The sequence below is a fragment of the Mauremys mutica genome, chromosome 1 (genome assembly GCF_020497125.1).
Source record: "Mauremys mutica isolate MM-2020 ecotype Southern chromosome 1, ASM2049712v1, whole genome shotgun sequence".
In the NCBI taxonomy this organism is placed as follows: Eukaryota; Metazoa; Chordata; order Testudines; family Geoemydidae; genus Mauremys; species Mauremys mutica.
In genome coordinates, this window is record NC_059072.1 from 200,175,441 (window position 1) to 200,196,768 (window position 21,328).

At 52.4% G+C, this 21,328-nt stretch overlaps 1 pseudogene; it reads left to right on the plus strand.

The window, feature by feature from the left end:
• Positions 1-17,011, plus strand: part of LOC123354792 — a 29,806-nt pseudogene extending 12,795 nt beyond the window's left edge.
• The last annotated feature ends 4,317 nt before the right edge of the window (positions 17,012-21,328 follow it).

Below are 21,328 nucleotides of genomic sequence, written 5' to 3' on the forward strand. Positions count from 1 at the left end.
GGTAAGTGCTATAAACATGTAAACATTTATTTTTTATAAAACAGGTATAAAAAAATAGAAATACTATATATAAAATTTTCAATGAAAAACTATATGAAAAGTAGGTCCACACATATAGGGATTGAACAATAATCCTCCAGGGACAATTCAACAAAGGTCTCATTTAGGTCCTCGAAAAGCCTCCGCAGGAGGTTCCTGGGGAGAGGTGCCTTGTTGGGTGCTCCGTGGAAGCACACTCTTCCGCGCCAGGACATCCTTATGTACATGGGAATCATCGCCTCCACAAGCATGGCCGCATATGGTCCTGGTCTCTGCAGGGCTTCCCTTAGCATCCGCTCTTTGTGACTCCGAGGGACCCGCATCAGGGTGATCTCGTTCATGAAATGGTGCATCTAATTAGGGCAATTAGTGTATTGTTACTGTTGTGAATGGTTGACTTTTACTTTGCATAACAATGACCCTCGCTTAACAGCCACGTGTTGTAGGCCACATAGGAAAAGCATACATTGATCTTTCCCGTGCACTGTCGGGAGTGGCTGGAAAAGGGTCAGAGTATATGATTTCCAGATTGCCTTTAGCGGGAGGGCACAGCTATCCATTAACTGATAAGCAGAATGTACTGTAAGGCTTACCAGGACTGTCTGCTAGACGGATTCAGCTGTCTCTCCCCACTTGTCCGCTCTCCTGTTCAATGCCGCAGCCAATGAGAGCGTATTCCGAAATCTCGAACTTGTCCTGAGATCTCGTGAGACTTGTTGCCCTGTATGGTCTTGTTCAGAGAAACTGACTAGACTGTGTTCACTGTTCGCAAACATGCATCTGTTCAAGGAAATCACTTACTTTTCCCATCACACAGCTTCGGCTCTTTCCCGGACTGCCCCGGCATCCCCCTCGCAGAGGCTGGTGCAGATTAGGCGGCGAAAGAAAAAGACTAGGGACGAGATGTTCGCGGAACTGATGGCCTGCTCCAGAGCCGAGGTGGCAGAGCAGAGACAGTGGAGGGAGACCCTATGTCAGCAGCATCGCACACACATCGAACAGGAGGATAGGTGGCGGCAGGAAGACCAGCAGGCGACTCAAACGCTGCTTGGGCTAATGAGGGAGCAAACGGACACGCTCCGGCACCTTGTTGATGTTCTGCAGGACCGCAAGCAGGAGGACAGAGCCCCCCTGCAGTGTATCTGCAACCGCCCTCCCCCGCCAAGAAGTCCTGCCCCCCCCTCACCCAAAAGTACAAGACGGAGGGGCGGTAGGGGCCGTGAGAACTGTCACTGCACCACTGCATAGCGCTAATGTACCACACACCTCTCACGCTATACATTTGTAGAAGTGCTCCCCTTACAGGCTCACCCAGTCCCAAATCCAAGTTTCATCCCCCCACTGTGTATTAGATTATTAAAAGCTGTTTGCTGTTATTCAGTGTTTCGGTCACGTCTTTCGTGTCAGAGGATTTTTTTGTGTATGGGGGGGGAGGGGATTTATAATTGCACGGTATAGCCTACATTACCAGGGTACAGACTTGGGGGCATGATCAACTGCAGGGCACACACACACTGCAGTCAGTAGGCACCATGGTCACTCTGTGTGGTGTATGCTGCCCCGGGTCATTCTGTGATGTGTATGCTTGTCCAGGGTCCTAGCGCCTGCCACCCCCTTAATGTTAAGGCACGCTGCCCTTACCATGCACTTCCACCGTAGCAACGAGCCTCTCCGCTGCCCTGAGCCCCAACAAGAGCCCTCATCCACGGACAGATACTCACCCTTCCCCCACACCCCTCACCCCTTCCTACGCCCAAAGCCGCAGCCCACTGCCGTCATACAAACCCCTATCCAAAGAAGGCACCACTCGCCCCTTCCTGCAAACCCACCCCTTCCTGCAATCCCTCCCCTTCATGCACAACCACTTGCAACCGTCCCCCACCCCAGAGACCTATGTAGGAGCAGGAGGATGTCATTCCTCTATGGAACAAGCGGTCTGTACATCAGTGCACACCATGCCCAGCACAGTATGCGTCCATGTTTCAACACCTGAACAGAAATGCAAAGTAAAACAAAGATTTATTAATAATGACTGTAACAATAAATTTGCTTTAAAACGTGCTTTGGAAGTGGGGGAAACTTGGAGAACGGGGTATGTAACCGCAGATCGAAATCGACACATACAGACACAGGCCCAGGGTCAGTTTCTCTTGAAAGCAAGTGGAGAGTCATAGGTTACCCTGCTCTCCGAGGAAACTTGCTTTCAAAGCCTCCCGGATACACAGCGCTTCCCGCTGGGATATTCTCTCGGCACGGGTGTCTGGCTGAGCGTAAACTGCAGCCAGGCGATTTGCCTCAGCCTCCCATCCGGACAAAAAGGTCTCGCCCTTGCTCTCACAGAGATTGTGTAGCACACAGCAAGCAGCAATAACTACGGGGATATTCTTTTCGCTGATGTCCGAGCGAGTCAGTAAGCTCCGCCATCTCCCCTTGAGACGTCCGAAAGCACACTCCACCACCATTCTGCACTTGCTCAGCCGGTAGTTGAAGAGTTCCTTCTCTCTGTCCAAGGCGCCTGTATAGGGCTTCATGAGCCAGGGCATTAGCGGGTAGGCTGGGTCCCCGAGGATCACTGTAGGCATCTGCACATCCCCAACCGTTATTTTGTGGTCCGGGAAGAAAGTACCTGCCTGGAGGCGTTTAAACAGACCAGAGTTCCTGAACACACGCGCGTCATGAACCTTGCCCGCCCACCCAACAAAGATGTTGGTAAAACGTCCCCTGTGGTCTACCAGTGCTTGCAGCACCATTGAAAAGTAGCCCTTTCGGTTAATGTACTCGCTGGCCTGGTGGGCTGGTGCCAGGATAGGGATGTGAGTCCCATCTATAGCCCCACCGCAGTTTGGGAATCCCATCGTGGCGAAGCCATCTATGATGTCCTGGACGTTTCCGAGAGTCACTACCTTTGAGAGAAGTTGCTCAACGATTGCGTGGGCTACTTCAATCACAGCAACCCCCACGGTAGATTTGCCCACGCCAAAGTGGTTCGCTACTGACCGATAGCTGTCTGGCGTTGCAAGTTTCCAGAGGGCTATGGCCACTCGCTTCTGCACACTCAGGGCTGCTCGCATCCGGGTGTCCTGGCGCTTCAGGGCAGGGGACAGCAAGTCACAGAATTCAAGGAAAGTGCCCTTACGCATCCTGAAGTTTCGCAGCCACTGTGATTCATCCCAGACCTGCAGCACTATGCGGTCCCACCAGTCCGTGCTTGTTTCCCGGGCCCAGAATCGCCGTTCCACACCATGAACTTGACCCATTGCCACCATGATCTCCACGGCGCGGCGTACCCTGCTTTGTGAGAGGTCTGCGCCACTCTGTGAATTCCTGTCCTCACCGCGCTGCCGGAGCCTCCTCGCCCGATTTCTCAGCAGCTGACTGTGGAAGAGGTGGACAATAAGGTGCAAGGAGTTGACAACGGCCATAAGTGCAGCGATGATCGCAGCAGGCTCCATGCTCGCAGTGCTGTGGCGTACGCGCTGTAACTGACAAGAGAAGGGCGCGAACAGATTTCCCGCCGGAGCTTTCAGGGAGGGAGGGCGTGATTGACGGTTCAATGACAACAGTTACCCAAAAGCACCCTCGACACATTTTTCCCCCAGGAGGCATTGGGAGCTCTACCCAGCATTCCAATGGGCAGCGGGGACTGCGGGAACTGTGGGATAGCTTCCCACAGTGCACCGCTTCCAAAGTCGACGCCAGCCCCGTTACTGTGGACTCAGAAATTCGAATTAGTGTATTTACTGTGGATACACAAATTCGACTTCATAAGGTCGAATCCACAAATTCGACTTAAGTAGATTCGAAATAGTCTTGTAGTGTAGACAAGGCCTAACACTCAGCTGGGCTGAAGCCCCAAAGCAGAAGGTTTTCTCTCTCTTCCCAAACGTTTGTGCCCTTTAACTATGATCCCTCTGGCAGTTCTCATCATCCATAGGAATGTCCAGTCGCTCCTTGAAACTTCCTAAATTCAGTGACTCTTGTGGTGAGGAGTTCCACAGGTTAATCGCACATTGCACCAAACAGCCTTTCCTTGGCTCAGTTCCGAATTTCCCCTCTTCTCACTTCCCTGACTGGCCCTTGCTCTTGTGTTATGAGGTGGGGAGAACAGAAGCTCCCCATCTCCCTTCTCTATCCCCGTCAGGCATTTATAGACTCTTAACACGTCCCCTCTTACGTTCACTCTAAGGTGACAGTCCCAGTCTGTTCAATCTCTCTCCGCAGAGGGTTTTTCCAGGCCCCTGATCATTCTCATTGCCTGTCTCTGAACCCCTCTGGTTCTGCACTGGCCTGTGTGCAAGGGGGTGTCCAGGGCAGCTGGTGGGTTGCAGAGGAGGTCACCCCATTGACTGATATCCAGGCATTAGACCAGCCCTCATGTTAGTCTCTATCCCCTTCCTCCAAAGCAGCTCCCCACTTGTCCCCTCCAGGGGCGGGCGGCTCATTCAGGCATTGCCGTCCAAACTGATATTGCGGCACTGGGCATCGCCAGATCCGCTTGGGAGCTTTAGGAAGCAGCAGGCGCGTGTCCTGGCAGGGCTGCATTTCCCTTCCCAGCTGGAGCAGCTCATTCCGGACAATAGTCACTTGCTCCCGTTCACTGATCCAGTCACTGAACTCCTGGCTGTAACCAGCCCCGTCTCCCCAGCGCACGGTGCATGTCGGATGCCCGGATTATCCCCCAGCAGCATCATCCCAGTGCCCAAGGTCCAGCTCCTAGATCAGCCTGACCCAGCGCTTTCTCTCCCCTTACAGACATTGATGAGTGCCAGCGAAATGCCACAATCTGTGAGCCCCACGGGAACTGCATCAACATGCCAGGGAGTTACATGTGTAAATGTAGAGAGGGATTTGGGAAGATTCAAAAGGATACGTCTAAGATCTGCACAGGTATAATGGGAGCTGGAAACAGTCGTGGCAAAGGCGTGATGTTTCTGGCTTTTCTGCAGTGTTACTAATGCGTGGCCCCACCTCCCGGAGTCACGTGATTCTAGTTTAAAGGGACATCACCCAATTCCCCTGCACTCCCCTGGGCGCAGCCCACCCACCCTTCTCCTAGTGCTCCAGGGGAGGGGCGGGGCTGGGTGTATCCCGAACGGGGAGAGGACCCATCGGGCTGGGGTTTGTAACGCTGAGCTTGGCGCCCCCTTCTGGTGACTAGCTCCAGTTCAGCGCCCCCTTTCTTCTCTTCCATTCATTAATGATCTGGAGGATGGTGTGGACTGCACTCTCAGCAAGTTTGCGGATGACACTAAACTGGGAGGAGTGGTAGATACGCTGGAGGGTAGGGATAGGATACAGGGGGACCTAGACAAATTAGAGGATTGGACCAAAAGAAATCTGATGAGTTTCAACAATGACAAGTGCAGAGTCCTGCACTTACAATGGAAGAATCCTCTCTTCCACCATTGCAGCTCCCGGAGTCATGGCTGCCTCGTGTCTCAACCGTCTGGCCAGGTCACGCTGTGATCCCCATTCTGGGGAAGCCTTTCAAATCAGATCCCTCTCTCCTATGCCTGATAGCAGAACCCTTCCTCCGGGGCTCCTAGCCCCCCCTCGGGCCTTCCTAGCCCCCCTCGCCTCAGGCCCCCACCACTGGGCCCAGCCCTCGGGCTGTAGAGAAGCTCCACCTGTCCCCTCCCAGGCGAGCTTCCTTCTAGCCAGCGCCCTGCACGCAGCTGAGTCACTTCCCCTTTGCAGCTTAACTGGCTGAGCGCCCCCCCCCCCTTTAACCCCACTCTGCCAGGGCTGGTGCAGGGAGGGGATCGCAGGGGCCTGGTCTGGAAAAGGTTGGGCCCCTGATCTGGGGGTGGGGGAGGGGTTGTGCTGCAGGGATTGGGGCCCTGCAAATAGCAGGGAAGAAAGGAGAATAGAATGGGGGGGTAGATGGAGCAGACAGACTGACTGACAGACCACGCCCCCTGCAATGGGTGGGGGGTGCCTCCATGGTCATTCGCCCCCAGTGAGCCCCCAGCCGTGCTGTGTGACTCCCTCCCCCGCTTTCCCCTCTCAGACATCGACGAGTGCAACAAGACCCAAGATATCTGCAGCTCCAAGGCCACGTGTATCAACACCATCGGGAGCTACTGGTGTGAGTGCCGGGCCGGCTACGTCCCCTCCAACAGGAACACGACCCTGTGCCAAGGTGGGTCCTGCCACGGGGGGCATGGAGGGGGCACCTGGGGGGGGCTGGGCAGGGTCTGGGATTACACAGGCAGAGGTCTTGCCCAAGGGGGCAGGGAGCTGGGAACTGGTCTGGGATGGTGCACCAGCCCCCTGTCCCCCATGGACGGGGTCCCTCTGGGTCTCAGCCCTGGCCAGGGAGGGCTCAGCCTCCAGGCCCTCCCCTCCCCCAGCCCAGCCTGTCCGTCCACTGGGGTGTTTCCGGTTGTCTCAGAGCCACAGGCACCAGCGAGCCCAGGTCTGGCTCTGGGAGCGGAGCAGGGGCTGTTCCAGGGCCAGGCCGGGATTACACCAGGGCCAGGCCGGGGAGGGGTGAGCAGGGCTGCCAGGGGCCAGGTGTCTCTTCCCTGGGGCTGCCAACTGTCTAATCACACGAACCCAAACACCCTTCCCTGCCCCTTCTCCGAGACCCCTGCACCGCCTACTCCATCCCTCTCCCTCTCGCTCGCTCTCTCCCACCCTCACTCATTCTCCCCAGGCTGGGGCAGGGGGTTGGGGTGTGGGAGGGGGTGCAGGCTCCAGGTCAAGCTTGGGGAATGGGGTTGGAGTGTGTGGGGGGGCTCTGGGAGGGGGCTCAGGGCTCAGGTAGGGGTTGGGGTGCAGGAGGGGGAGTGGGATACAGGCTCTGGGAGGGAGTTTGGGTGCCAGAGGGGGCTCAGGTGGCACTTACCTTGGGCAGCTCCTGGTCGGCAGTGCAGCGGGGCTAAGGCATGTGGAAAGGTGGGTTCCCCCCAGTGGGCGGAGGTGTCTGTACCCAGCAGGTCTCTCTGCAGAGCAGATGGAAACACGGCAAAAAGCCTCAGAGACGGGAGCAGGAGGGACAGGCAAAGCAGAGTCTAAATGGAGAGGAGAGAGAGACAGAGTGAGATGGGGAGGAAGGGAGGGAGTTTTGTAGCAGCCACATGTTAAACTATTGGCAGCGCAGGACTTTCATGTGCAGAGAGAGCAGCTGTCAGGGCTGGGAAGAGAAGGGGAATTTCCCCCAGGCAGGAGTGAGTTGATATGAAAATCTGATATGAAAACTCTAACGTCTGCTCCTCTCTTCCCATCGCTCCAAGTCCCCAGCATTAACTCCAGCCCTGAGTTCGAGGGAATCAAAGAGACGTGCAGGAATTTCTCTCTGCAGGTACGTTTGACCCCATCATTCATTTGTGGGGGATTTTGCCCTGTGTTTTTTACCACCAATACAGAAATTCCCAGACAAAAACCTTTGCTGTTGGTATTACGGTGACCCCTGTAAACCCCAATCCAAGATCAGGGCAATTCTGTGTTTGTTTCTTTCATCGCTGGGACTCGATCCTCCTCATCCCTCTAGTAGAGCGGAAGAATTACTTCTTGTGTCTTGCTTACAACACCCCTACTAGTACAGGGGTTCTCAAACTGGAGGTTGCTACCTCTCAGGAGGTCATGAGGGTATTACATGGCGGGTCGCAAACTATCAGTCTCCACCCCAAACCCCGCTTTGCCTCCAGCATTTATAATGGTGTTAAATTTTTTAAAAAGTGTTTTTAATGTATGAGGGAGGTCGCACTCAGAGGCTTCCTATATGAAAGGGGTCATCAGTAGAAAAGTTTGAGAACTACTATGCAAATACATCCCAGAATGAGGTTTGGGTTTTTTTGCAACAGCATTACACTGTTGACTCTTATTTAGCTTGTGATCCATGGCTTCATGGTCTGGGATAATGCCTTTTACTTCAGTCAGGCTGAGAAAAAGATCCTGGTTGTTGAGGAGAACAGAGAGCTGTGTGCTCTCTGCAAGCTCGTCCTCCTCCTCCTCCTCATTACCTTCCCCATCTGCAGAATCCTCAGCCATGGCTGAGATTACCCCCTCCTCGGAATCCACGGTCGGGGTGGGGTAGTGGCAGCGGCTCCCCCTACAATTGCATGCAGCTCGGCGTAGAAGTGGCATGTCTGTGGCTCTGCCCCGGACCTTCCATTTGCTTCTTTGGTTTTCTGGTAGGCTCGTCTGAACTCCTTAACTTTCACATGGCACTGTAGTGAGTCCCTACTGTGGCCTCTCTCCATCATGCCCTTTGAGATTTTTTCAAACATTTTGGCATTTCGTCTTTTGGAACGTAGTTCTGCTAGCACAGAATCCTCTCCCCATACAGCGATCAGATCCAGTACCTCCCGTGCAGTCCATGCTGGAGCTGTTTTTCAATTCTCAGACTGCATGGTTACCTGTGCTGATCACCTCTCCACGCTGGGCAAACAGGAAATGAAATTCAAAAGTTCACGGGGCTTTTCCTGTCTACCTGGCCAGTGCATCTGAGTTCAGATTGCTCTCCAGAGTGGTCACAATGGTGCACTGTGGGATACCACCCAGAGGCCAATACTGTCGAATTGCGGCCACACTAACCCTAATCCAAAATGGCAATACCGATTTCAGCGCTACTCCCCTCGTCGGGGAGGAGTACAGATATCGATATTAAGAGCCCGTTATCTCAAAATAAAGAGCTTCGTTGTGTGGACGGGTACAGCATTAATTCAGTTTAACGCTGCTAAATTCGAAATAAACTTGTAGTGTAGACCAGGCCTTATTTAGCTTGTGATCCACTATGACCCCCAGATCCCTTTCCGCAGTGCTCCTTCCTAAGCAGTCAGTTCCCATTTGGTATGTATGCAACTGATTGTTCCTTCCTAAATGGAGAACTTTGCATTTGTCCGTCTTGAACTTCATCCTATTTACTTCAGACCATTTCTCCAGTTTGTCCAGATAATTTTGAATTTTAGTCCGATCCTTCAAAGCCCTCCCAGCTTGGTAACATCCTCAAACTTTATAAGTGTTTTCTGTATGCCATTATCTAAATCACTGCTGAAGATATTGAACAGAACTGGACCCTGCACTGATCCTTGCAGGACCCCACTGGATACGCCCTTCCAGCTTGACTGTGAACCACTGATAACTGCTCACTGGGAACGGTTTTCCAACTAGTTATGCACCTATCTTAGAGTGGCTCCATATAGGTTGTATTTCCCTAGTTTGTTTATGTCACATGAGACAGTGTCAAAAACCTCACTAACGTCAAGATATAGCACATCTACTGCTTCCCCCCAGCCACAAGGCTTGTTACCCTGCCCAAGAAAGCTGTCAGGTTGATTTCACAGGATTTATTCTTGACAAATCCATGCTGACTGTTACTTATCACCTTATTATCTTCTAGGTGTTTGCAAATTGATATTGAACCTTCTAAAACTTCTGGAGCTTTGCTAGTGGCTGGTCCCCAGACTTACACACCCATTGTCTTCCTGCAGGAGAGCACTGAAACTACAGATCATGTACTCTGATTTCTTCTGCTGATTTTCATGTCGTTTCTTTCCAATATGCACCTGCATGTCTCTCTGCATCTTCCTTCACTTCCTCTTTCCTCTCCTCCACAAGCACTACAACATCTGTAAAAGGCAGGTGCCAGGGGACTCCTCTCTGGCTGCTTTCTGTCAGTGCATCCAGCACCAACGTGAACAAGCCTTGATGTATCCCAGCCGTTACTAGAAACTGTTCCTTTTCTCCCCATGAACCTCTTGCTGTGGCAACAGCACCATTGTACATGTCCTGGACACGTCTGATATAAAAGCTTTATTCACTCAATGAGGGGTGTCAGGATCAGGCCCCTGCACAAGGCAAACACCAATGTCAGTCGCCCTTCAGCAGCTGCAGAACTCACCCTCTGCCCTGGGTCTCTCTGCAGGGAAAGCGGAGCAGCTGAAGCAGCAGTTTTTGCTCTTTCTTTAATTCAACGTTAGACATTTTGATGTCCATGTTCGGAGACGGGAATGTGACGTTATCACTGGAGGTGAGAGGCTCCGCCCCTTGAATGTGCCCTGCAGACTAGTGCCCCTGTGTGTGCCCCAGAGCCTGGTGTCTCGCTGGAGGGGAGGGAGACATGTAGATACTCCTCAGACAAGATCTGTGCCCTCCACTGCTGTAGGGAGCGGGGGATGCACCCTCTAGTGGTGTTTGTGTGAGTGCAAGTTTGTGTTTGTCCACCCATATGTGTCCTCTAGTGTTCAGAACTGTGGTTGTTCATCAGAGGTGCTACACTACTAACAGTTAATGGGGATTCTCCCTCAGCTCATCCGTCAGTGACCTGAGTGTTTCAGGCAGCAGGATCTGGGCTCTATCCCTGCCCTGCCAGACATTTCTGAGCAGCTGCCTGATGCAGCATAGAGACAGCCTAGGAAGCCGTGGGCTTGTGACAATGTTGTTCCCTGGCATCTGTAATGGAGGGATGGGGGAGCAGGAGTGAAGAAGGAAGGACAAAGGGTTCTAACCCCAGTTAGCTTCAGGTCCCAGTGGGGCTCTGAGTCAGCCTCAGTGGACCTCCCTTGTAAAGGGCTCCCCCTCTGAGAGCACTGCAGCCCCCTGAACTAGCACTGGCTGTGATGCCCGACGCCCCCTGGGAACACAGGGAACGTGGCAACTGAACCCCTGGACTCCTCGCTCCCAGGGCTTTTTCTTTCCTGTCCCCAGAACGTGACTCTCCATTTCAACGCTCTCCTGAACAGCACCTCCCTCTGGGATGGTGGAGATAAGGAGGAGGTGGGGTCGGCTGTGACGGTCCTGCTGCAGAGCGTGGAACGGGCCGCGCTGGCCACTGCGCTCCGGTCTCCGGAGAGGACAACACAGGACGTGACGACAGAGTCTCTGGGTGAGGGGGGACGTGTGGCTCTCAGCGCCACCTGCTGGCTGCCATGAGATACGGGGTTACACACTGTGCCCCAAATCCACTGGAAGTTAGAGCCTATATACCATTGTGATGTGAGCCTGTGTTCAGTACAGACACAGAACAGCATGGCCCCTGCACCAGGAAATATAACCCAGCCCCGCCAGTGCCCCCAGGAGCAACAGTAATGCCCAAGAGGGGTTTAAATGTGATTATTTGGCATTTCACCACTAGTGGCTGCCACTCTGAGCCAGGCACCTCCCCCCACCCCCACTACTCCCTCTGCTGGGGATGCAGCATCCCCAGGGAGACACAGCCAGAATGGGGGGAGGGGAGATGGAGGGGTGATCAGTGGAACTCGGGGGGGGGGATCAAACTTCCACCTCCCATAGTGCAAAAGAGCTCTGAAGCCCCCCGGCTCCAAACGGAGTGGGAGGGGGGTGGATCTGGCCCAGAACGGACAGATTCCCAGGGAAGTGGTTTCACAGCGAGGGGCTCTGTCATTCCTCACCCCCACCCCCGCAGCTATCCAGACGCGGCTCGTCACGGGGAACTGCAGCCAGCACAGCGAGGTCTTCACGCTGAGCGCTCACGAGGAGACGATGGTTGTGCACTGTGCTACAGTTACCGGGGCAGCTACACAAGGTACCATCTCGGGGATGGAACACCCAGGGACCAAACCACGGCACAGAGCGGTTCCTGGGCACTGAACCCCAGTCTGGGTTTCCCCCCTTCTTCCCTCCCTTCCCATGGATCCCCAGGCCGGCCCCGGCCTCTGTCTCTAGCCCTGGAGTGCTCCTTGCTGGCTGAGCCAGTGGTTCTCAGGCTGTGGCCATGGAGCTGACACCTTCGTTCCTGGCTGTCCCACAGCTTGAGCCCCCAGCAGTGAGGAGTTGGGGGTGCAGAGGGGAGACGGCTCATGAGAGGGTCTCTGGTATGAAATGGGCCCAGAGAATGGAAAGGAAAGGGACGCCCTAGTCTAGCTAGACCCCCAAACAGAGATGTGGGGGACCAGCGTAACGTGGACCCTCAGCTGCCATATTCAGGGCCCCGAATCCTCCAGCACCAGGGGAAGCTCATCCCTGGCCAGCCCCTCTCCTGGTCTCGCTGAGAAAATCCGTATCTTCATCGCTGCATCCTGCAGCTCAACGTTTCCAGCTGGACACTTTTCTGGCAGCTCCAAGGGAGGAGGTGGCACAGTCCAGTTCCATTCCCAGGATCCTGGGTTCCATTCCCAGAGCTGCCACAGACTCACTGTGACCCCTGAGCACCCGGCCGGCTCATTCTTTGCCATTGTGTCCCCAGCTCCCTAACGAGGGATCTTCTCCTCTCCCAGCAGGTTTGTGGGCTGCTGCTTTTATTTCTTACTCCACTTTGGACTCCATCATCAGTGCGAGACGTCTCAGCGAGGGAAATTTACCAGCTGGTGGGAAGCTGGAGAAGAGTCACCTCAACTCCAGGGTGGTGAGTGGGGCCGTCGGAGACGGGAGCCACGTTCACCTCTCCAGCCCCGCAAACTTCACCCTGCGCCACAGACAGGTGCGTGACGGAAGAGCCTCTCGCTTTGCTCCATATCTGGAGCTCCAGAGGGGTATGTAGAAGGCACAATCTCCTGCTGGGCATTTGGACCGTGCTGCCTTTCTGGCTCCGGATGGTCCTGAGAAGAGGAGGCCTCCTTATTCCTGATGCACTGGGGCTGTGTTACTGGAGGAGGTTACCGGGGGTCGCACCACGACACAGGGCTGTGCAAAGTGCTCTAGGGTAACAGCTCCGCCTAGCTCACCCCTGAGCTGGGATAACTGGAAAGCCGCTTTCTCTAGAGCCTGTGGTTCAGGAAATCAGCATGAAACACTTTGATACGGTAATGACGTGGTTAGGGTGCCTATGTGTATGTGTGCACACAGCACTGCCCTCTGCTGGATGCTGTCAGAACTGCTCAGCCATGTGCCAGATTCCTCATAGTGCTAACGGCTAGCAGGATTTATTTCCCTTTCACTCCAATAGCAGGGCCTGGGCTTTGGGAGCAGCAGGATCTGTGCTCTCTCTCCGCTGTAACCAGGATGGCCCCAGTGGGCACTGGGGGCTGCCTGGGGAGAGCCGTGGAGCTGTCAGTGGCCTCGGGTTTGCTATAGACATGTGATAACAGAAACAACGTTCTGTGGTCCCGTGAGGATGAGGATGATTCTGTTGTGTTTCCAGGCCAAAAAAGAGGAGGAAGAGGCTCTCTGTGTCTACTGGAAAGTGGTGGCCGAGAGCGGCAGCTGGTCTCCGGACGGCTGCACCGCCGTGCGCACGAACAGCACTCACACCACCTGCAGCTGTGACCATCTCTCCAGCTTCGCCGTCCTAATGGCTCCCACCGCAGTGACGGTATCTCACCGTGAGACTCGGGTCACAGGGCAGGACCCTGAGCTCCACACTCAGTTGTGGGCAAAGCTCTCCCTGGAGCGACTGGAGGCTTTGCTGGGGAAAAGTCTGAGTCAGAGCTGAGGGGGCTGGGCTGGGGTCACTGGTGATTCTCCCTTTGCTGTGTTACAGGAGAGTTACTCACTGACCATCATCACCTAAGTGGGACTGACCCTCTCCCTGCTGTGCCTCTTCCTGGCCATCCTCACCTTCCTCCTGTGCCGCTCCATCCGCAACGTCAGCACCTCCCTCCACCTGCAGCTCTGCCTCTGCCTCTTCCTGGCCGACCTGCTCTTCCTCACGCAGGTGACCCATCCCGGCAGTCAGGTACGGCCTGATTCTCCCCTGCTCTGTGCCTCCACGCGCAGCAGGGCTGGGGTGTGTGGCTTTGAACCCCTTTGTGCTCCCTGGTTTCTGGGCTGTGAAGGGGCCTAACGGGGTGGATGTTTCCACCCCGTTAGGCCCCTTCACACTGGACACAGTGCTCTGAGTGTCCCCAACCCCTGGAGTTCAGCCAGTTCTATCCCTATGTCACAGTCTCCCTGTGCCTCGATTCCTCTCCTACGTGACTTGCCCGTGGTCACCCAGGGACTCTGTGGCAGGGCTGGGAACAGAACCTGGATCCCCTGAGTCCTGCTCTAACCACTAATCTCTGCTCCCTTCCTGCATCAGCAATGTGCACCCGCAGGACCCTCCATAGACCGAGGAACCTGCCGTCTCTGGGTCACGGAGCGCTGTACCTGGAGAGCCGTGCTAACAAGAGTCCCGGTGTGACACCCCCTCCCCGGCAAGTCTCCCCCATACTCAGCATTTCCCTTCCCCTTGCAGTGTCCCTGGGCTCTCTGTCTCCCCCAGGTGGCGTGTGCTGTCATTGCTGGCCTCCTACACTACCTCTTCCTGGCCTGCTTCAGCTGGATGTTCCTGGAGGGGCTGCACCTCTTCCTTACCGTCTGGAACCTGCAGGTCGTGAATTACACCTGCGGCAACCGGTTCAAGAAGAGATTCATGTACCCGTTCGGCTACGGATTCCCAGCCCTGGTGGTGGCTATTTCTGCAGCGGTGAATCCTGGTGGCTACGGAACTTCCACACAGTATGTGCAGCGCCCATCCCGAAGGGGAGCTGGGATGTGGCTTCCATGTGCTTGTCCGGCTCACCCCAGGTCTGACTTGAACCTAGATTTCCCAGCTCGCCCTGCCTGGGAGCTGAATTTCCCCCTGGGACCCTTCCCATCCCCAGGGATACTAAGCTGCCCCAGCGCTATAGTTGAGTTGCCCCCCTGTCAGACATCTACACTCCTCACCCCACTGATGATGCAGAAGAACAAGCCAGAAAGATCCCACCTTGATTCCCAGGTCCCAGGCTGGGTTTGTGGGGCTGGTGGGTAGGAAACAAATGCACCTTCTTACTGTGTGCAAATCCCTGAGCATCCCCTCTCTAAAGTGAGCGACTCCACTAAAACAGGGCGTGGCATGTTCTAGACACCCCAGGTGAGATCCTCAGCTGGTGTAAATCAGGGCAGCTCCACTTCCTTCAGTGCAGCTGGACCAATGTCCATCCACTGCATGTCTGGCCCTCCATCAATACTGCGCCCATCCACCAGAAAGGGTCATGTGAGGAGGTGGAAGAGGAAGTGGTGGCTGAAAGCAGGAGATGCTGAGGTACATGGGGAGGGCTATTTGCCTGCTACCTGCAAGAGAGTCGGCCATGTCACAGGCAGGCGGAGATTCATCTCGCTTTTGTGATCCAGCTGCCCTGTGACACCCCCTCTCTGCCCCTGGGGCTGAAAAAGGGCAGTAATCCCATTAAAGTCACCTTCTTCTTCCTCCCTCCCTGTAGCTGCTGGCTCAGCCTGGACAGAGGCTTTCGTTGGAGCTTCCTGGGTCCAGTCTGTGCCATAATCCTGGTGGGTACCTCACAGAACCACAGGGCCCCATTCTCCTCTCACCTCTGCGACCTCATTGATTTCAGTGAAGTAGGGAGGGGAACGTGGCCCATAAAACACAAGGAAAGACCCAGTTAGGTCCCACCTGGCTCATCTGCTGTGGTCAGTCCCGGGATGAGTCCCTGTGCTGTATCCCCAGGCCCACAGCCGTTACTCGGGCCCAGCTCCCAGGGACGTCAGCAGAAGTTTTGCCAAGTGAAGACAGAAGAGTTTGGTTTAGTCGAGTTAATGACCCAAGGAACGAGGAAGGGAGAGGGCTGCACTCTGCAGTGGTTTTTGCAGGGGGGGAAACAAATGTCCCTACATATTCCTCCCTATGCCCTGGAGAAGTTGCAGGGGGGAGGATTTGTTACAGCCTAGAAGTGGCAGGAAATATTCTAGAGGCAGGATCTGGAATCTCTGAGCCAGATCCTGCTCTCAGTTACACCAGTGTAAACCCAAAATAACTCCTGACTGCACTGGAGAGGCTCCATATTGCACTCTAAGCAGGATCTGGCCTCTGTGATCCCATTGATCCATCTCAGCCCCGGTTATGCTGTCAGCTCCATGCATGGGGAGGGACTGAGAGCTGCCAGGGGATATTACAGAAGAGGGGATAATTCCCACCAGAAATTAGCCTTCCCTGGTTCTGCAGTGTTTGGCTCGGTCCCCTGGGATCATTCTCTGCCTTGGCTGCAGTCACCAGCCCCGGATGGGATGTTTTACAGGAAATATTTCCCACTCTTCCCACAGATAAATATAACGTTCTTTTCCCTGACCCTGTGGATCCTCAGAAACAAACTCTCCTCTCTCAGTGCAGATGTGTCCACCCTCAGAGACCACAGGTGAGAGGGCAACAAAACAATCCTGGAGGGTCAGATGCCTTGGATTGGAGAGTCCTTGGCACCGGAGGGTGTGAGAGATTTCAGGAGGGGAACAGCATATCTAGGGTCCATGGGAATGAATTCCCAGTGTGTTTGCATTGACGGTAACCCTGTCCCACACAGGAAAGCAGGGGCCGGTAGCTCCACCCCACTCTGCCCGGATTCTCCTGACCCAATCGCTCTCCATAGAGTTATTGTAACGGGATCTCTCCATCTGCCTTTACCCAGGTTACTGACCTTTAAAGCCATCACCCAGCTCTTCATTCTGGGCTGCACATGGAGCCTGGGTCTCCTCCAAGCAGGGCCGGCTCCAGGCACCAGGCAAGCAAGCTGGTGCTTAGGGCGGCAGTTTCCAAGGGGCGGCATTCCGCCCAAACCCTTTTTTTTTTTTTTTTTTTGCGCTTCGCCGCTTCCGCAGCCCCTGCAGGTTTTTTTCTTTTGGGTTTGCTGCTCCTGCTGCCCTGTAGGGGGCGGCGGCATGGAGCTGCTGGGAGCGGTGCCAGGTCTGGAGCAAGCCCAGCATGGCAGCCCGCCCACCGGAGCAGTGTGGCGCCCTCCCAGCAGGCGGCGCGGCAGGAGGGCCCGCATGGCGAGCGCCCCGCTTAAGGAAGCCCCTCCCACCCCCCAGCTGGGGTGTGCACTCCGCTGCCCGGGGTCTGCAGGGCTGGGAGTCCCCCTGCACCGGCGCCCCGCAGGTATTTTTTTTTTCTTTTTGTATTTTCTTCCCGTTGCTGTTCTGGCTGGCCGGCAGTCAGGTTTGTTTCGTGCCCCGCCCCCCTTCACTGCTCCGGCTGGGCGGCAGGTTGGATTCCCGCCCCCCCCCCCTTTGCTGCTCCGGCCGGGCGGCAGGTTGGATTCCCGCCCCCTGCCCCCCCCTTTGCTGCACAGGTTACACCGACAGACGGAAGATTTGACCATCGGAAGCCTGCTGCTGTGTCACTCAAGAGCCACACTCAGCTTTGGTAATTATCAAGGGTTGGGGGTGTTTTACTAACTTGTTGCGCACGTGTGTAAGTGCTTGAGACTAGTAAAGTTTAGCTTTAAGTGAAAGCACTCTTGTGTTGTCCTGTTTGTGCCAGCCATCTATCGGTCAGACGGCCGTGTCTCCCTTGATTTATTTCCTGAAACCTCCTCGCACAGAGTAAAGTTACCAAGAGCTTTGGGTTGAAAGAACCCCGGGTAACACTCTCTGCTCCAAAAAGTTTTTTTTTATCAAGTGTTATCTAATAGATATTGTGATGATGTTGCCTAGGCAGCTTGTCATACAGTGCCACTTATGATTTTCTGAGCAATAAACATCATGGACATAAGCTACTTTAGTTTTACTATGAGATAACATAGGATTGGTGAACCCATACAAGAGTGCACTGTTGACCGTGCTTACTTACCTTGTGGTAAACACCTCAAGTGTCTCCACTTAAGCATTCTTCAGTGAAATAACTATCTTACCATGACTACTTATCCTTCAGCACTTATAATGAATCTATGATTTGAAAATATCTGATAATTGCTTAAGTGCAACACTTGATGTCATCATCATGTTTCCATCTTCTCTTATTAGCAGAGGGACACTTTTCCATGCAGCAAAAGGAAGAAAGGTTCTCAATATGCACACAATGTAAAAAGCCCTACAGCTCTTTGAACAGTATCATCACTGTCCACAGGGTGGACATCAAGGAGTAGTCAAAACGAGAATTGTGCTGCCCTCAAGATACTATTGGCCAGGGATGATAAAAGACCCATCGCAGATTGGGTATGTAAAGTAATGAAACAAAATTCTGAAATATGTTGTTTAAATCGAAATACAAATTTGAAATTTACAGTGCAAAGAATGATATTTCTAAATTTGGTGTGAAAATGTAAATTCTGTTCCCTTGCAATAATATTTTCATACATGAATGTTAATGTCATCATATTATTCCATCCAAACTAGGTTGAGTGAGGTATCAGAGGGGTAGCCATGTTAGTCTGAATCTGTAAAAGCAGCAAAGAGTCCTGTGGCACCTTACAGACTAACAGAAGTTTTGGAGCATGAGCTTTCGTGGGTGAACACCCACTTCGTCGGATGCAGGTTGAGTGATGTCTGCACTGCCAGAAAGTGAGAAAGGAATTAAATCTGGATATCACCTTGAAAAGCATAAAGGTGAATTTTGGATTCTGAGACATCTACTATGATCTTCTGAAATGTCTTTTACATCCTTTCCATTGTCAATACATTAGGAATGTTCTTAGCACACACTGCATATACATGATATAAAGGCTTATTCACTTCCTTGAAAAGCAGTAAGAAATCTTTAAAAGAAAGAGTCAAAGATAATTATTTATTGTAGTGGGGCAGTTGCCCCACTCCGGGAGAGCAGGGGTTAAAAGCAGCCCTTGGAGAGGGCTGTGCCTGGGACTCAATTAGAAAAGGGCAATTAGATTAAGAGCAGCCACAGCTGTGGCCACACCCAATCAGGCCACAGCTGGCCCTGATATAAGGGCTAAGGGTGGAGCTGGGTCAGTCTCACTCCAGCCTTGGTGTCAGAAAGACCTTGCTGCCTGGGAGAGACAGGGTACCTGAAGCAGAACAATGCTGGGGAAGGGTAGGCAGAGCTGGGGAACTCTGACCTGGTGAGTCCCCAGGCTGAGGCTTTGCTGAAGGCTAAAGGATATACTGGGGCTGTGGGGAGACAGCTGGGCCAAGAAAGGCAGCAGGTCCAATCCCCTTGCCAGTGAGGAGTGGCTATTACAGACTGCAGTTTGTTGCAGAGAAAGGGGGCCAAATGACAACTGGCAGTAGCCACTGAGGCAAGATGGGTGTGGGGGATTGGGGTTCTCCTGGGAGAGGAGACCCAGAGTGTGGGGGTACCGCTTTTGCAGGATCTACGTATTTTGTGGATGGAAGTAGGCTAAAACTGCAAGAAACAATGCTGGTGGGAGTGAGTATTGCAGTGTGGGATGGGAGTGAGATTTAAAAAAAAATGCTGTGCAAGTCTCCATTGTAACTCAAATGCCAAATATGGTGAGACATGAGCAAAAGGTAGCGCTGCTTGATGGATTGGCAGCTCCTGCATGCTGTTGAAAATTATTATCCTCAGAAGAGCTCTGTGTAATCTCAAAAGCTTCTCTTTCACCAACAGAACTTGGTCCAGTAAAAGATATTACCTCACTCATGTTATCTCTCTAATAGCCTCAGATATAAAGAGTTATTGAAAGCAAAGGAATCTCCTTTCTCTATAACTTTGTGCCCCTCATTTTGTCTGTGCCTGACATTTCATCCCACATTTGGGCATATGCATGTAGAGCAGTGTAAGGAGAAGAAAGCTGCCCCTAATGCAGGGATCATTTATCTAATCAATATAAAATATGCACAAACACTGGAGCTCATGAGCCATCACCATGTGGTGAGAGGACTGGGTGATGTTTGACCCAGTACACAATGTCATTTATCTACCACATACAACCTGTCCCCATGAACCACCTCCATCTCCATGGACTGTGACAAGGGAGGCATGCATCGTCTCAGCCAGACTCACAAATGAAGAAGACCTACCCCCATTAGGAAAGGCCCACAAGCAATCAAACATCAGCCACACTTGCATGTCCTGGCTAAAGGACAGCCCTTCGGTATCATTGCTGCATGGGGGTGTTGAAACCATGTGTCCTTAAATGGATCAGTGAATCAAAGGCTACAGTATTGATTTTAGCATGTAATATTGTGAAAGTACTATTGAAATCTAATGAGCTAGGATAAATTGGATTCAGAAGTCTCCTGGGGAAAACAGAACACGTGTGTGGGTAAAACATAGGATAGGGATTCAGGGAGCATGGCTTTCAGTTCTGTCTCTGCCACAGCCTCCCTGTGTGATCTCTGGTGAGTCTCTAGGGTCTCAACTTGAGAGATGCTGCACACCCCAGATGTCACCTCTGAGGACGGGAGCAGGCTTTTAATCTCTGTCTTCCTTTTCTGTAATATGGGGCTAAAAATGATTCCCTGCTTTGCAGAGGTGTTGTGAGATTTCATTCATTCACTCTTGTGGTGTGCTATAAGATGGAAAGAGCTATAGAAATGCAGAATATCATTATTAATGTAAAAAAACTGTAGTCTGTGGGAATCTAGGGCAGACTTGCTAACACTAGATGTTGCTGTTGCTTCAAACTGAGAGCCCTGGTGGTTACTTGAGCCAACTAGAAAAAAGAGCATTAACAAAATTCTCTTTAGCAGACTCAGCCTGGGTGGAAAAACCTGCAATAATGCCCGGACAATAATACCACCAAGCAGTGATGCTTTATTCCTTTGGGCAAAGTTCTGCCTGTTATGTACATACAATGTCCATTGCTGTCATTGGGAGATGTACAGGTGAAGCTCAGGCTTAATGTCTGAGGAAAATAATCTTCAACAGCAAACATGAGGGAGGTGTCAGCAAATCTATTGCACAGCGCTGCCATCTCTTGTGTTTTTTATCATGAGTCTTGAGATATTTAGTGTTTTAGTTAAAGTCCTAGCTCCTGGTAGACCAGGGATTACCGGAGAATCTCAGCTTTCATTGGTTTTAAAACAGCATGTGTCTAGCTTTCACAATATCAGAAAAAAACCCTAAAACTGAGATGTGGGCACCCCAAAGGTTCAGAAACCAGCAGGCAAATTAAAAACAACCCCTCATTTATTATTTTTAAACAGCACTCCACTCATCTAGATACAACTATATGGCCAGGGCCTTACTCAGTTTCCCCCTGCCTCTTTATGTGAAGTTTTTCGCGCAGCAACAGGGGAGAGAAAACATTTTGTAAATGATTTTGTAAAACGTGATTCTAAAACCACAAAAATTGACTGGTGAATTCAAGGGCAAGTTTAGGACCTAACTTTATTTTTATTTTTTACAACTGACTAGATTTCAAACTGACAGTATCTCTTAAGCACCAGAATATTCCACTGCAACTTTCCCAGGGATGTTTGCAGGAAGCCTGCACACTTTTCTTGCCTCAATCTTGCTGTTTTGCAGGTGAGCAGACATGGTTTTATTCTAATTTAATTTATTAACTGCTAAAATTTTGTTATAGAAGTGTTATTACTTGAGTACTTACAATACTCCAGTTTCTGTATATGTTACTGTAGAACTTTGTTGTAAAGGGAAAAACAATTAACAAAATATAGCCAGGTGTTTTTAACTTTTTCAACAAAAATATCAAGATTGTGATTCATTTAAGTTAATGTACTAAAGCTTGTTAGACTCATTTAAAGGTAAACC